This window comes from Zingiber officinale, chromosome 2B (assembly GCF_018446385.1).
Source record: "Zingiber officinale cultivar Zhangliang chromosome 2B, Zo_v1.1, whole genome shotgun sequence".
NCBI lineage: Eukaryota > Viridiplantae > Streptophyta > Magnoliopsida > Zingiberales > Zingiberaceae > Zingiber > Zingiber officinale.
Genome location: NC_055989.1, coordinates 7,166,851 through 7,184,815, shown reverse-complemented (window position 1 = coordinate 7,184,815; position 17,965 = coordinate 7,166,851). Strand labels below are relative to the sequence as shown.

At 36.6% G+C, this 17,965-nt stretch overlaps 1 pseudogene; it reads left to right on the top strand.

Annotated features, from left to right (window-relative positions):
- The window catches only part of LOC122048127, a 61,968-nt pseudogene that overhangs the window by 5,133 nt on the left and 38,870 nt on the right, over window positions 1–17,965 (top strand).

Genomic DNA, 17,965 nt, shown 5'->3' with positions numbered 1-17,965 from the left:
TTTTGTACAAAGGTCTGAACCTTTTCCTAGCTACCATGTGTTCTTTTAAATTAAATTCTGGATCGCCTGCGGAACTTTACACGTTTGATCCAAAACTTAATCTATTTGTTCTTTTAGGTTTTGACTTGGATCTCCTGCGGAACTTAACACGTTTGACCCAAGTCTCCTTAAGTTATTAATTCCATTAAATATTAATTTCCATAAAAGGTTCCCAGTACTGACGTGGCGAGGCACATGGCCTTCTTGGATATGGGAGCAACCACCACCGACTAGACAAAACCTTTAATAGAAAGCTAATATTTAATTTCCTAAAATAACTTTAGGTTAACCAAAGAGAACAATCAAATCACAAGGAAAAGAAAGAAACAAAAGAACACAACTTCGAAAAACCATATTCGAAACACTAGAACGTAAGCCTCTTGTATTTAGTATTATTTCCAAAAATAACTAGTATGATGCGGAAAGAAAAATTACTAGTTATACCTTTTAGAAAAAAACCTCTTGATCTTCTACCGTATTCCTCTTCTTATCCCGGACGTCGTGTGGGCGACGATCTTCCGAGACGAGAACCACCACGCACCTTCTTCTTCTCCAAGCAAGGTTCGGCCACAAGAAGAACCACCTCCAAGGAAGAAGAAATTGATCACCACCAATACTCCAAGGGATCTTCAAGATGAGGCTTCCTCCTCTTCTTCTTCTCCTTCCTAGGTCCGGCCACCAACAAGAGCTCCAAGAGATGTATGGTTCGGCCACCAAAAGAGAAGAAGGGAGAAAGGCTAGGGCCGGCCACAAGAAGAAGAAAAGAGGGGGAGAAAAATAGAATAGATTCGTTAGCTTTGAAGCCTCCTCTACCCCCTCTTTTATAATCCTTGGTCTTGGCAAATAAGGAAAATTTAATAAAAACTTCCTTAATTCTTTTGCCATGAAAAGGAAAAATTTATTTAATCAAAAATAATTTTCCTTCTCCAATTTATTTGGCCGGCCACACCATAGAATTTCCAAGCAAATAAAATTTTAAACATCAATTAAAACTTCCTTATTTGCTTCCGGAAATTTATAAAAATTTCTCAATAATTTTTATCCCTTCATGATTGGTTTATAAAAAGGAAATTTAATAAATTAAAATCTTTCTTTTAAACATGTGGATAAAAAGAAAGTTATCTCTAAAAATTAAAATCTCTTTTAATCTACAAATAAGGAAAGATATCAAATCTTTTCTTAATCTCTTGTAGAAACTTATAAAAGAGAATATTTAATTTTTAAACTTTCTTTTAAATCATGAACATGTTTTAAAAGGAAAGTTTTCTTAAAATTTAAAATCCTCCTTTAATCAACAAATAAGGAAAGATTTCAAATTTTAAACTCTCTTTTAAACATATAGATGATTTACAAATAAGGAAAGTTTTACCAAAAATTAAAACCATCCTTTTAAACTACAAATAAGGAAAGAGATTAATCTCTTCTCTTAATCTTTGTAGAAAGCTATAAAAGGAAATTTTAATTTTAAACTCTCTTTAAAAACATGATATCCACATAAGAAATAATTTTAATAAAAACCTTTTTAATATTCTAGTGGCCGCCACCTAAGCTTGGGACCCAAGCTTTGGCCACCACCTAACTCATCCATTTGGTCTTGGCGGCCCTAGCTTGGGTTCCAAGCTAGCTTGGCCCCATTGGATGGGTAAGAAGGTGGGTATGCGGTGGGTATAAATCTCTATATACTAGAGGCTACAATAGGGACCGAGAGGAGGAATTGGTTTTGGTCTCCCGATAAAATTAAGCATCCCGTGTTCGCCCCGAACACACAACTTAATGTTATCAATAATAATTCATTCCACTAGAGAACTATTATTGAACTACGCACCAATCCCAAATTACATTTGGGCTCCTTCTTATTATGAGTGTGTTAGTCTCCCTGTGTTTAAGATAACAAATGTCCACTAATTCAGTTACTGACAACTCACTTAATTAATATCTAGCTCCAAGAGTAGTACCACTCAACTTCATCGTCATGTCGGACTAAGTCCACCTGCAGGGTTTAACATGACAATCCTTATGAGCTCCTCTTGGGGACATTCTCAACCTAGATTACTAGGACACAGTTTCCTTCTATAATCAACAACACACACTATAAGTGATATCATTTCCCAACTTATCGAGCTTATTGATTCATCGAACTAAATCTCACCCATTGATAAATTAAAGAAATCAATATCAAATATATGTGCTTGTTATTATATTAGGATTAAGAGTACACACTTCCATAATAACCGAGGTCTTTGTTTCTTTATAAAATCAGTATAAAAGAAACGACCTCAAATGGTCCTACTCAATACACTCTAAGTGTACTAGTGTAATTATACAGTCAAGATAAACTGATACCTAATTACACTACGACCTTCTAATGGTTTGTTCCTTTCCATTTTGGTCGTGAGCTACTGTTTATAATTTATAAGGTACTGATAACATGATCTTCTGTGTGTGACACCACACACCATGTTATCTACAATATAAATTAATTGAACAACTACTTTTATCATAAATGTAGTTATTTGACCAATGTGATTCTTATTTCTAGATAAATGTTTATACCAAAAGCTAGACTTTTAGTATACACTCTAACAATCTCCCACTTATACTAAAAGACTAAGCTGCCATATCTGCTGCCATACATCTGATTCCCATGCCTTTCAAACTCTTGTTAAGGACCTTAGGTTATCATCTGATGCAATCTAGGCGGCAACAACTTTTCCTCGTTTATACGATTTCTCGTATTGGGTGGTACTTGCGCTCTATTGTGTTTACTTGCCTTATAGACTTATGGTTTCTTCGAGTTTGTTACTGCACCAACATTATTACAATAAATTGTAATAATCTTTGGACAAACCAGAAATCATCTCTAAATCTATCTTGAGGTTATTGAGTCATTCAGCTTTTATGGCTACCTTAGAGGCTTGCCATATACTAAGCTTTTATGGTGGAGTCCAGATAAACACCTATGCTTATCACTCTTCCATAGTTATGACTTTACCTCCTAAAGTAAACACAAAACCCCGAGGTTGACTTAATATTGTCCCTATCCGATTGGAAGTTAAAATCCATGCAACCCACAGGGACCAAAATAACTGCCTTGTAAACTAGCATATAATCTCTAGTGCCTCTAAGGTACTTATATGCTTTACTGCAGTCCAATGTCCTTGTCTAGGGTTACTTTGATATCTGCTAACTATGCCCTTGGCAAAACAGATTTCTGATCTCGTGCATAGCATACATTAGGTTGTCTAACTGCCGAAGCATAAAGAACTACCTACATGTCCTCAATCTCCTTTGATGTCATCGAAGACATCTCTTTAGATAAAAACACTCCATTCTTAAAAGGTAAGAAACCTTTCTAGGAGTTTTGCATGCTAAAAACGAGTAAGGATTTTTTCGATATATTAAACTCGGGATATATCTATATATATTTCTTGCGATTCCTTATTACTTTGATCACAAAAATATATACATTCTCCCAAGTCCTTTATATCGAATTATTTGGACAACCATACCCTTACTTCTGACAACATTTTGATATTGTTTCCAACTACCAAAATTGTTATCTACGTATAGTACAAGAAACACCACCACGTTTCCATCACACCATTTGTATACACAAGACTTATCCGTTTACTCAATAAATCGAAAGGTCTGGATTACTTTGATAAACTGGATGTTCCAAGACCTTGAAGCTTTGCCTCAGTCCATAGACTGATTGAGCTTTCTCACAAGATGCTCTTAGCCCTTTGTAATGAACCTTTCTGGTTTGCTTTATGTGGATGCTATCTTCAAGACTTCCATTAAGGAATGCTGTCTTGACATCCACTTGCCAAATAGATAAAAGAATCTGGATAGACTTAAACATGGCTACCAGTGAAAAAGTTTCCTTTTTCATCAAGCCTTGCTTTTGAAAGTTTCTACCTTCCTGTCTATTCCTCTTTTCCTATTATAGACTTTTTTTTACACCCAAAGGCTTTTTACACCATTTGGTGTTTCTACAAGCTTCCAGATTTTATTAGAATACATATATTCTAATTCTGTTATTCATTACTCTTTGCCAAGATGTTGCATTTTTATCTTGGAGTGCTTCGTCATATGTCCGGAGATCAGGTTCATGCCCTCCAGGGATCAAGTCCAAAAACTCTCCCAAAACATGAATCCTTTTAGGTTGCTTATCAACCCTCCCACTACGACAAGGCACTTTTTGCAATTGTGTATCATTTGTGATACGTGTTGCAGTTTCCTTGTGGTATCTCATCTTGTACAGTTGGTACTTGATTAGACATGTCTTCTATTATTTCCTTAAGAACAAATTTTCTTATGGGCACATGGTTTATTATATAGTCATTTTCTAAAAATCGGTCATTGATAATGACCTTCTGATTTTTAAGACTATAAACCTACTTTTGTTTCTCTAGGATAACTCACAAACAAGTGAACTCCTGCCCAACTTATCAGTGTCTCTTATGTGCTAGACCACCCAAATCCGAATATACTTCAGACTAGGCTTACGCCCATTCTGCAATTCTATGGGAGTAGAGAGTTCTGACTTTAGAAGGTATTATGTTCACTTCTGTTTCTAGTGTATATCCTTAAAACAAATTTGGTAATAACTCATCATCGATCTAATTATTCCATAAGAGCCTTATACCTTCTTTCTACTACACCATTCTGTTGGGATGTACCAGGTGCAGTTAGTTAGGATTGAGTCCCGACTTCTGATAAGTGACTCCCAAATTATCCTAAGAGGTACTTGCCACTACGATCTTACCATAGTGACTTAATACTTTTACTTTAACATTTCTCCGCATCAGCCTTGTACTCTTTGAACTAATCAAAGTACTTAGTCTTGCGGCACATTAAATAAATGTATTTGTATCTTGAATAGTTATCTATAAAATAGATGAAATATTCGATACTACCTCTTGCCTGGATAGTCATAGGATCACACAAATCAGAATGAACCAATTCCATCATATCTTTGGCTCCATACCCCTTTGACTTAAAAGCTTCTTGGTTATTTTTCCTTCCAAGTAAGACTCGTAGGTTGGAAAGATTTCCACTACTAATGAACTCAAAAGTTCATCAGCTACCAATGAATCCTACTTAAGTTAATATAACCTAGCTTTAGATGCCAAAGATATAATTGGTTCATCTCCGAAGGTTGCTTCCTCTTAAAGTTAGAAGATGTGTTATAATTTCCATTTATTACATCGTGGGAGTTATTGGATTATAAATTGTCAACCAACATACTAGAATCGATAACTTGACTATTTTTCTTGATAACAACTTTGTTATCAAAATAGACACAATATCTATTCTATAATAGTTTAGAAACTGAAATCAGGTTCTTCCTAAACTTAGTACGTAAAGACAATTACTAATAATCCAAATTTTATTCCTATTAGAGAATAAACCTCTCCCACTGCAATAGCTACTACTTTTGCAGTAGTACCCATGTGGACGGTGTTCTCCACTAAACATGTTTCAACTAATGAATAAAATACACCTATATTGTTCTTAGTTCTAAGAGGACAGTCTACCTAAATGTCCAAATCCTATTTCCAATCAATTATAATTGGGACCACTAAGTATATCAGCTAGGGATTGATCATTATCCTATGAATCACAAAAATATTTGGTTAAGACCAACTCCTTAAAAATCCCATGAATTTTGTATGCCACGTTAGTGTGGACGTATACAAATTCAAAGAGGAAATTTTATCATTTAATTTTATTATCTCGTCATCCTAACTTTATGACGAATAAAATTAATAGTTAGTCTATCTTTAATCAAATATTTGGTCAAGACTCTAAATTTAAAATAATATTGATTCCTCTAACAATACTATTTAAATTTACCAACACCTCAAAACACCGTGAATTTTGCATGCCACGTTAGTGTGGACGTATACAAAATCAACATTTGTAAGAGGAGGGTTTTTACCCATTAACTATCTTGTCAACGTAACTTTATGACAAATAAAATTATCTCAAACACCGTTAATTTTGTATGCCACGTTAGTGTGGATGTATACAAAATCAATCATTTGTAAGAGGGGTTTTAACCCTTTAATTTTATTATCTTGTCAACCTAGTTTTATGACAAATTAATAGTTGGTTTCATTTGGTCACACAAATAATAGCAGTCTGATGGGGAGGATACTATTAGATGTGTCTAAGTGTATACCATTACTTGACACTAAGTCCATTAATAAGATTATGCCCTTCCGTTGGGGAAGATCACACGCTCTTAATTAACTTCCTATAGTCATCCAAAATGGAAGTCTGTTCTAGTGATCTGCAAACTAGCTCATCCGTTATGGAGGAAGGCACTCGAGCCAACGCAAGCTTGTTTGCATCACTTACAAACCAGTAATGGAGACCATGGGATTTACTTAAAATCCTCTCCCACTTAGTTATTTATTAATGAGGAATTTTAACTATGCTAGCCTACTAAACTTGTAAACTAACATGCACAGACAATATAAAAGCAATAAATAGAAAATCTAATTTTCAACTATTATGGCTTTTATCTCTAGTTGTCTTCCGTGTGTTGTCATCCCAAGCTGCTGCCATATTTGGCCACCGCCACTGGGTCTCGCATCCATCTTGCTCCTAGTTCCGCTGTGCCTCCGGTCCATAGAAGGTTCCACGCTTTGCAAGATTCGATCCATGACATAAATAGAATTTTACATTTTGATCCTATATTCCATAAAAGGAATGTACATGTATCTAGATCAAAATAAAATCCTAATAAAACTAAATACGACTCTGCTGTATTTTATAATACAATCATGCACACACAATAAAATGCCCTTGACATGTCCAAGGGTCCAATCACACATAATAACTATAAGCCATAATAGTTGGATCCTGCATCCACAAAGTTAGCATATCCTACTATTATCCCGCCTAAATTATGTATGACATGTGCATAATTAAACTAATACTAAATACAGAGGCAAAACCCTAGCTCGATACCAATTGTTGGTTGCTACTCGGAAAACCTATAGGTTCCACTGTAAAATTTTGTACAAAGGTCGAACCTTTCCTACCTACCATGTGTTCTTTTAAATTAAATTGGATCGCTGCGCTTTACACGCTTGATCCAAAACTTAATCTATTTGTTCTTTTAGGTTTTGACTTGGATCTCCGGAAGAACACGTTTGACCCAAGTCTCCTTAAGTTATTAATTCCATTAAATATTAATTTCCATAAAAGGTTCCCAGTACTGACGTGGCGAGGCACATGGCCTTCTTGGATATGGGAGCAACCACCACCGACTAGACAAAACCTTTAATAGAAAGCTAATATTTAATTTCCTAAAATAACTTTAGGTTAACCAAAGAGAACAATCAAATCACAAGGAAAAGAAAGAAACAAAAGAACACAACTTCGAAAAACCATATTCGAAACACTAGAACGTAAGCCTCTTGTATTTAGTATTATTTCCAAAAATAACTAGTATGATGCGGAAAGAAAAATTACTAGTTATACCTTTTAGAAAAACCTCTTGATCTTCTACCGTATTCCTCTTCTTATCCCGGACGTCGTGTGGGCGACGATCTTCCGAGACGAGAACCACCACGCACCTTCTTCTTCTCCAAGCAAGGTTCGGCCACAAGAAGAACCACCTCCAAGGAAGAAGAACTTGATCACCACCAATACTCCAAGGGATCTTCAAGATGAGGCTTCCTCCTCTTCTTCTTCTCCTTCCTAGGTCCGGCCACCAACAAGAGCTCCAAGAGATGTATGGTTCGGCCACCAAAAGAGAAGAGAGGAAGAAAGGGCAGGCCACAAAGAAGAAAAGAGGGGAAAAATAGAATGGATTCGTTAGCTTTGAAGCCTCCTCTACCCCCTCTTTTATAATCCTTGGTCTTGGCAAATAAGGAAAATTTAATAAAAACTTCCTTAATTCTTTTGCCATGAAAAGGAAAAAATTATTTAATCAAAAATAATTTTCCTTCTCCAATTTATTTGGCCGGCCACACCATAGAATTTCCAAGCAAATAAAATTTTAAACATCAATTAAAACTTCCTTATTTGCTTCCGGAAATTTATAAAAATTTCTCAATAATTTTTATCCCTTCATGATTGGTTTATAAAAAGGAAATTTAATAAATTAAAATCTTTCTTTTAAACATGTGGATAAAAAGAAAGTTATCTCTAAAATTAAAATCTCTTTTAATCTACAAATAAGGAAAGATATCAAATCTTTTCTTAATCTCTTGTAGAAACTTATAAAAGAGAATATTTAATTTTAAACTTTCTTTTAAATCATGAACATGTTTTAAAAGGAAAGTTTTCTTAAAATTTAAAATCCTCCTTTAATCAACAAATAAGGAAAGATTTCAAATTTTAAACTCTCTTTTAAACATATAGATGATTTACAAATAAGGAAAGTTTTTACCAAAAATTAAAACCATCCTTTTAAACTACAAATAAGGAAAGAGATTAATCTCTTCTCTTAATCTTTTGTAGAAAGCTATAAAAGGAAATTTTTAATTTTTAAACTCTCTTTTAAAACATGATATCCACATAAGAAATAATTTTAATAAAAATCCTTTTTAATATTCTAGTGGCCGGCCACCTAAGCTTGGGACCCAAGCTTTGGCCGGCCACCAACTTAACTCATCCACTTGGTCTTGGCCGGCCCTAGCTTGGGTTCCAAGCTAGCTTGGCCGGCCCCATTGGATGGGTAAGAAGGTGGGTATGCGGTGGGTATAAATCTCTATATACTAGAGGCTACGATAGGGACCGAGAGGAGGAATTGGTTTTGGTCTCCCGATAAAATTAAGCATCCCGTGTTCGCCCCGAACACACAACTTAATTTTATCAATAATAATTCATTCCACTAGAGAACTATTATTGAACTACCGCACCAATCCCAAATTACATTTTGGGCTCCTTCTTATTATGAGTGTGTTAGTCTCCCTGTGTTTAAGATAACAAATGTCCACTAATTAAGTAAGTTACTGACAACTCACTTAATTAATATCTAGCTCCAAGAGTAGTACCACTCAACTTCATCGTCATGTCGGACTAAGTCCACCTGCAGGGTTTAACATGACAATCCTTATGAGCTCCTCTTGGGGACATTCTCAACCTAGATTACTAGGACACAGTTTCCTTCTATAATCAACAACACACACTATAAGTGATATCATTTCCCAACTTATCGAGCTTATTGATTCATCGAACTAAATCTCACCCATTGATAAATTAAAGAAATCAATATCAAATATATGTGCTTGTTATTATATTAGGATTAAGAGTACACACTTCCATAATAACCGAGGTCTTTGTTTCTTTATAAAATCAGTATAAAAGAAACGACCTCAAATGGTCCTACTCAATGCACTCTAAGTGTACTAGTGTAATTATACAGTCAAGATAAACTGATACCTAATTACACTACGACCTTCTAATGGTTTGTTCCTTTCCATTTTGGTCGTGAGCTACTGTTTATAATTTATAAGGTACTGATAACATGATCTTCTGTGTGTGACACCACACACCATGTTATCTACAATATAAATTAATTGAACAACTACTTTTATCATAAATGTAGTTATTTGACCAATGTGATTCTTATTTCTAGATAAATGTTTATACCAAAAGCTAGACTTTTAGTATACACTCTAACAGCAGGCATGATGGCAGTGCATAGTACTTGAGAAAGATGACATACGAGATAGTAACTGCCATGATTTACAGGCATGTAGAGCTTCCTTGAATGGTGATAGCAGTAATGGCTCATGCTCAAGAAACTCACATGTTGGTTGGAATATCAATTCATTTCTCTTTAGGTCACTCTAATTATTGCACCCTGATCTTCTATCCAAAACATGCAACCACAATTGCCACCGCAGACTAGCTCTTCATTTCTTTAACATGTGCTTGATCTTCAACATCTAAACCATTATTGCTAACTAGACCTAAACCTGTTTCTTTTTCTTTGGATAAGTTCTCAATCTTTTCTCATGGCTGCATCCCTCAATTGTAAGTTTCCCTTCTTCAGTTTCCTGCACATTTATATGACTGAGGACATAAAAAGTGGAGGGCAGCGACCTGCCATTTTTCCTGGCATACCATAAGTAGGGAACTGGGGTTCTCCACGAGTTCCAAGTTCATTTCCCTAACACACCATAAGTATGAAAGGGAGGGCAACAACCTGCCATTTTCCCACAAATCGCCATTTTCACAGGTCTGCTGAAACTTTCATCAAAACTGTAAAAATATATATATATATATATACAATGATTGATGTCTAGTTTGACAACATTGGCAATTCACTAAATCCTTGTAGGCATGACCATATATTATTTATACGATACTTAGAAGCAACCTACCTCACTCCTCTGCCTCCCTCTAGGTTCACCGACTTCCACCACCAACATCATCAAATGGAGGATTATCCGCCATGGCCGCCCTTCGTCGTTATTCTCTTTTGCTCAACTCACAGTGTATGTGAGGACATGTGTTTCTCCGACGTCCATGAGCTCATCTCTTCAATTCCCTTTTGCATGGTCTTTCACTGCATATACTCCTCAGGCCATATTTTTGGGCGTCTCTTCTTCAACATCTATGCCGACGCCCTTGATGTCATTCTCTTCTTATGGGCTGCAGCCTTGAAGGTGCCCACCTCCTCACCCCTCTCATTGAAGTCGCCTTCGATGCTCCATATGATAAATCCGAGGAGGAGATTCTTTTGAATGCTTTATTTTGCGGTCACATTAGAGGGCTTCTTTATTATATAGGAGTGCAATTCTCGGAGCAGAAGATCAACGAGCTCTCAATGAAGTTCAATAATATTTCAGCTCATCAAACTACTCTTATGAGGTTTAATGAATTGAGGAGCGAGAGAAAGCACTTGAGAGATCAACTACGGGAGTTTTGGGCTGCCTTGAGATACCTTCTTGTTAAACTTGGGGAGCTAGTAGAGGACATTCACTTTGATTTTCATAAAGAGATGAACAATTGGGATGATCAAGTTGAAATTTTTTTTCTTCGAGATGAGTTTGACTAGAATCAAATTCATCGATTGACGATGAGAGAGTGCCGACGGTTAGAGGATGGGTTACCCATTTATGGATGAAGATGGGAAATTCTTTCCTATATTTTTTCAAATCAAATAATTCTTTTAGCTTGCCATTTTTTATATATTACTTTTTAATATTCTTTTGATTTAATATATAAAAAGATGTATAATCGGACCTCACTCTGTAAATGCAAACCTGAGGTTCGATTGGATTGAGTAGGTTCATGGGTTTGTAGCTGTGTGTGCCAGTTGTCCAGGCATAATATGCATAGCAAATATTCAAAATGCTCCTGTCTACAACATTCTTTCCCAGCCCTTTGAACCCCCATAGCTGTCTTCCGAAAAAAGTCACAGCAGGCCTCTGAAATTGTTGATGTTGGATGCTATATAATTGATTATCACACCTCTGAGATAGGGAGATAGTGTTGCCGGATAGTTGTATTGTATGAATATTTTCAATGCATCAGTAGCTAGCAGAGGGATGCCACCAAAAAGACACCATTGAGAGGATAATCATGAAGTTCACAACCTTTGGTTTTCTAACACTGAAAGTTTCCTAACATTGTGCCAGCTGGGTAAGCATCTGGAATAGGGGAATATAATTATTAGTGTTGATGAATGAACAGATTGTTGATCTACTGGCAAGTGGAAGAGCTGATGTTGATCAAGATATTACCAAAATTATGGGAAGATTTGACTGGCTGATTCACTTTAAATTTGAAAGGATGATTCATCCTAATTCTTTCAAACTTTCAGTTGCCAATTGCCTTTTGTTTAGACCTTTTCTAGCTAGTGTGTGTGTTTGTAGATAAACTTGTTTTCTTTTATGCTAATTGAAGTTAACTGGAGGCATTGTCAATTGTCATGGAGTAAGTTATTCAGCCGTCTTTTGCATGCACAACATGATCAATTGAGTTGTTAGCTTGGGTGACAATTTTATTCTTATCTTGCACAACTAGTGCTTACTTTTGGTTTTCTAATTGTTCAATGAATGCGCTAGACTCTTATTTTAGCTATTGCCCATTATGTTCTTGCGACCTCTAGGATTTCTGGTACATTTATGCTTTCCGACGTCCTCTTTACAATATAGTATCTTTAGAATCATGGACTTCTTTGTCGGTGCATGTTGTGTAAAATAATTCATCCTATGACCCACCCGTCCGGCCTGGCTCTTTCTATAATTTTATATTTCGGGTCGAAGACAAGTTATCTGTAACATGTCTGTCTTGTCTTTGGCGATGGTTTAACAAAGTCGATGTGTTATCAAATTAGAGAAGTGACAGTTACATTCAAGTTTGAAATATCAGACACCTGAGAGGCTAATCTTGCTGAACAAGCAAATAATCGATGTCGAATGCAAATTTAGTTACTTCACTAGTTAGATATAATTGTTTAAATCTTGAAAAAACAGAAACTAGGGATCAAAGTTTAGCTAATGTGGATAATGTCAACCATAACTCTATAGAACCTCTCGTAGCTGAGATGCAACCCCATGAGGATATAAACATTTCATCAATTGCATGGGTGAAACTAGAACGTGATGTTCCCACTGGATGCATGTGACACTGGATTATAACAGACAGTGTAATTTACATGATGATTTGAACAACTATTATTTCAGTCTAATTGTTCAACTTATGATGTTCCCACTTACATGAACGACGAGGAACTCTTTACAGTCAGGCAGTGCTCCAATGCCATGATGATTTGCAGGTATGAGGATAGTGCATAGTACTTGAGAGAGATGACATACGAGTATAGTAACTGCCATGATGATTTACAGGCATGTAGAGCTTCCTTGAATGGTGATAGCAGTAATGGCTCTTGCTCAAGAAACTCACATGTTGGTTGAAATAGCAATTCATTTTCTCTTTAGGTCACTCTTCTTTAATTATTGCACCACGATCTTCTATCCAAAATAGGCGACCACAATTGGCACCGTAGACAAGCTCTTCATTTCTTTTGCATGTGTTTGATCTCCAACAGCTAAACCATTATTGCTAACTAGACCTAAACCTGTTTCTTTTTCTTTGGATAAGTTCTCAATCTTTTCTCGTGGCTCCTTCCCTCAATTGTAACTTTCCCTTCTTCAGTTTCCTGCACATTTCTACGACTGAGGACAGAAAAAGTGGGCAGCGACCTGCTATTTTTTTCTGGCATACCATAAGTAGGGAACTGGGGTTCTCTACGAGCTCCAAGTTCATTTCCCTGACACACCATAAGTATGAAAGGGAGGGCAACAACCTGCCATTTTCCCTCAAATTGTCATTTTCACAGGTCTGCTAAAGCTTTCATCAAAACTACAAAAATAAATAAATATATAAATAAATAAAATACAATGAACAATGTCTAGTTTGACAACATTGGCAATTCACTAAACCCTTATAGGCATGACCATATATTATTTATACGATAATTAGAAGCAACCTACCTCACTCCTCTCCCTCCCTCTAGGTTCACCAACTTCCACCACCAACATCATCAAATGGTGGATTATCCACTGTGGCCGCCCTTCGTCGTCGTTCTTTATTGCTCGGCTCACGGTGTACCTGAGGACATGTGTTTCTTCGACGTCCTTAAGCTCATCTCTTCCATTCCGTCTTGCACGGTCTTTCACTACATATACTCCTCAGGCCCTGTTTTTGGGCGTCTCTTCTTCAACATCTAAGGCGACGCCCTTTATGCCATTCTCTTCTTATGGGGCCGCCGCCTTTATGGCTCCCACCTTCTCACCCCTCTCATTGAAGTCGCCTTCGACGCTCCATATGATAAATCCGAGGAGGAGATTCTTTTGAAGGCTCTTTTTTGTGGTCACATTAGAGGACTTCTTTATTATATAGGAGTGCAATTCTCAGAGCAGAAGATCAGCGAGCTCTCAATGAAGATTAATAATATTTCAGCTCGTCATACTACTCTTCTGAGGTTTAATGAACTGAGGAGCGAGAGAAAGCACTTGAGAGATCAACTACGGGAGTTCAGGGCTGCCATGAGATGCCTTCTTGTTAAACTTGGAGAGCAAGTAGAGGATATTCACTTTGATTTGCATAAAGAGATGAATAATTGGGATGAACAAGTTGAAATTTTTTATCTTGGAGAATCAAATTCATCGATTGACGATGAGAGAGTACCGACGGTCAGAGGATGGGTAACCCGTCTATGGATGTAGAAGGGAAATTCTTTCCTATATTTTTTCCAATAAGGTAATTCTTTTAGCTTGCCATTTTTTATATATTAATTTTTAATATTCTTTTCATTTAATATAAAAAGATGTACAATCGGACCTCACTCTATTAATGCAAACCTGAGGTCCGATTGGATTGAGTAGGTTCAGGAGTTTGTAACTGAGTGCAGCAGTTGTCCAGCCATAATATGCATAGCAAATATTCAAAATGCTCCTATCTACAACATTATTTCGCAGCCTTTTGAACCCCCATAGCACTCATCCGAAAAAAAGTCAAACTAGGCCTCTGGAATTGTTGATGTTGGATGTTATACAATTGATTACCACGCCTGAGATTCGGAGATAGTGCCGTCAGATAGCTGTATTGTATGAATATTTTCAATGCATCAGTAGCTAGCAGAGAGATGACACCAAAAAGACACCATTGAGAGGATAATCATGAAGTTCACAACCTTTGGTTTTCTAACACTGAAAGTTTCCTAACATTGTGCCAGCTGGGTAAGCATCTGGAATAGGGGAATATAATTATTAGTGCTGATGAATGAACAGATTGTTGATCAACTGGCAAGTGGAACAACTGATGTCGATCAAGATATTGCCAAAAGAAGGGGAAGATTTGACTGGTTGATTCACTTTAAATTTGAAAGGATGATTCATCCAAGTTCTTTCAGACTTTCAATTGCCAATTGCCTTTTGTTTAGACCTTTTCTAGCTAGTGTGTGTGTTTGTAGATAAATTTATTTTCTTTTATGCTCATTGAAGTTAACTGGAGGCATTGTTGTCCATTGATCCAATAGGGCCCTTGTCAATTGTCATGGAGTAAGTTATTTAGCTGTATTCTACATGCACAACATGATCAATTGAGTTGCTAACTTGGGTGACGATTTTGTTCTTATCTTGCACAACTAGTGCTAACTTTTAGTTTTGTAATTGTTCAATGAATACGCTAGACTCTTATTTTAGCTATTGCCCATTATGTTCTTGCGACTTCTAGGATTTCTGTTACAGTTATACTTTTCGAGGTCCTCTTTGCAATATAGTATCTTTTGAATCAAGGACTTCTTTGTCAGTGCATGTTGTTTTTTCTTTTCTTTTAAGAGGTCATAGTCTTGATTGGAGAGTCTGGCTCAGGAAAGAGTACTCAATTGGCACAGTATCTTGCTGATTCGGGATTTGCTACTCGCAAAGCTGTTGTGTGTACACAGCCTTGCAAAATTGCTGCGAACACATTGGCACAAAGGGTTAGAGAGGAAGCCAATGGGTGTTATCCTAACAGCTTTGTGCTTTCTTATTCCAGTGATTCACCCTTTCCAGAATTTAAATCAGGCATAATATTTATGACAGCCCACTGTCTCCTTCAGCACTTTATGAATGGTACAAGTTGGGAGGGCGTTTCATGCATTATTATAGATGAAGCTCATGAAAGAAGTTTGAACACTGATCTTCTTCTAGCATTGATTAAAAAGAAGCTGCTTAAAAGACCAGAATTGCATGTTATAATAATGTCTGCGACAGCTGATGCAACCAAATTCTCAGATTATTTGTTTGGTTGCAACACCTATTATGTCATGGGAAGAAATTTTCCTGTGGAAATCAAATATGTAGCTGATGTATCTGCTAGCCCTTATGGTTCTACTAATATAAAGGTCCCTTCTGGAAAATGTGCGTCATATGTCTTGGATGTCCTGAAAATGGTAAAAGTTATATTCACAAGATAGAAGAAGATGGTGCCATCCTAGCATTTTTGACTTCTCAGATTGAAGTAGAATGGGCTTGCGAAATCTTTAGCGATCCTACTGCTTTGGTAATGCCTATGCATGGAAAACTTTCTGTTGAAGAGCAAAGAAAAGTTTTTCAGGTTTATCCTGGCAAGAGAAAAGTTATTTTCTGCCCGAGACATCTCTTACTATCAAAGGTATTAAATACGTTGTTGATTCTGGAATGGTTAAAGAGAGCAGGTTTGAACCTAGAGCGGGACTAATGTGCTTAAGGTCAGTCCAGTCAGTCAAAGTTTTGCTAACCAACGAGCAGGCCGAGCAGGTCGAACAGAACCTGGCAAGTGTTACAGACTCTATTCAGAGTCCGATTTTCATGCAATGAAAATGCATTAGGAACCTGAAATCCGGAAAGTCTTCCTTGGTGTTGCTGTTTTGCGAATCCTTGCTTTGGGTATTAAGAATGTTGATGACTTTGAGTTTGTTGATGCTCCGTGCCCTAGGGCAGTTGAGATAGCAATTCAGAATATAATACATTTAGGCGCTGTCACACGGAAAGGTGAGGTCTTTGACCTTACAGAGATAGGTCAATATTTGGTGAAATTGGGCGTTGAGCCACGACTGGGGAAAATAATTTTTGATTGCTTTGACTGTGGTTTGAGGAAAGAGGGTGCTCCAATGTCGTGATGATTTGAACAACTTATGTTCAACTTATGATGTTTCCAATTACATGAACGATGAGGAACTTTTAACAGGCAAGCAGTGCTTCAATATCGTGATGATTTACAGGCATGATGTAGTGCATAGTACTAGAGAGAGATGACATACGAGTATAGTAACTGTCATGATGATTTACAGGCATGTAGAGCTTCCTTGAATGGTGATAGAAGTAATGGCTCCTGCTCAAGAAACTCACATGTTTGTTGAAATATCAATTCATTTCTCTTTAGGTCACTCTTCATTAATTATTGCACCCTGATTTTCTATCCAAAACAGGCGACCATAATTGCCACCGCAGACTAGCTCTTCATTTCTTTTGCATGTGTTTGATCTCCAACAGCAAAGCCATTATTGCTAACTAGACCTAAACCTATTTATTTTTCTCTGGATAAGTTCTCAATCTTTTCTCGTAGATGCTTCCCTCAATTGTAACTTTTCCTTCTTCAGTTTCCTGCACATTTCTACGAGTGAGGACAGAAAAAGTGGAGGGTAGTGACCTATCATTTTTCCTGACATACCATAAATAGGGAACTGGGGTTCTCCACGAGTTCCAAGTTCATTTCCCTAACACACCATAAATATGAAAGGGAGGACAACAACCTACCATTTTTTCTCAAATTGTCATTTTCACAAGTCTGCAACGTGCACTATTTTTAATATACGACAAAACTGTGGTCACAACTAATATGCAATATGTTGCAGGATCCTGAACACTTGCCATACTTGACGGAATCCAAGCATGACATTCCTCTCCAGGTATATGTTTGTTGCTTGTTAATCTTGTCGCATGCACATACACATCTAATGATCTAATGCATTTTTTTAAAAAAAAAAATATTCAAGGTTTGCTCTATCCATCTATCTATTGATAACATACATTTTTTCCTTAAGGTCTAGATCAAGCCTGATGGGCACGAACATCCTGTGCTTGTCACATCCAGCAATTTGAGTAATACGTAAGAACAGCAAACTTTTGCTACATATATATATTTTTATATACATATCCAGCTATCATCTCACACGATGTTGTTATTTTTCTATCAATTCTTCTTTTGTGTGTTAATAACTATGGAAATACCTTCGGGATTTAAGATCAACACTTTCAATTACATGATATTTGCTGAACCATTCATAAAGCAAATGTTGAATCAGATGTTTAATAATATCTTTTCTAAATACCTCTCTTGCATGATCTATTTGTTAGACACAAACAATCTAATATCGGAGATTTAAGGGTACTAGTCGCATATCCACTAGTAGAGCGTCTAT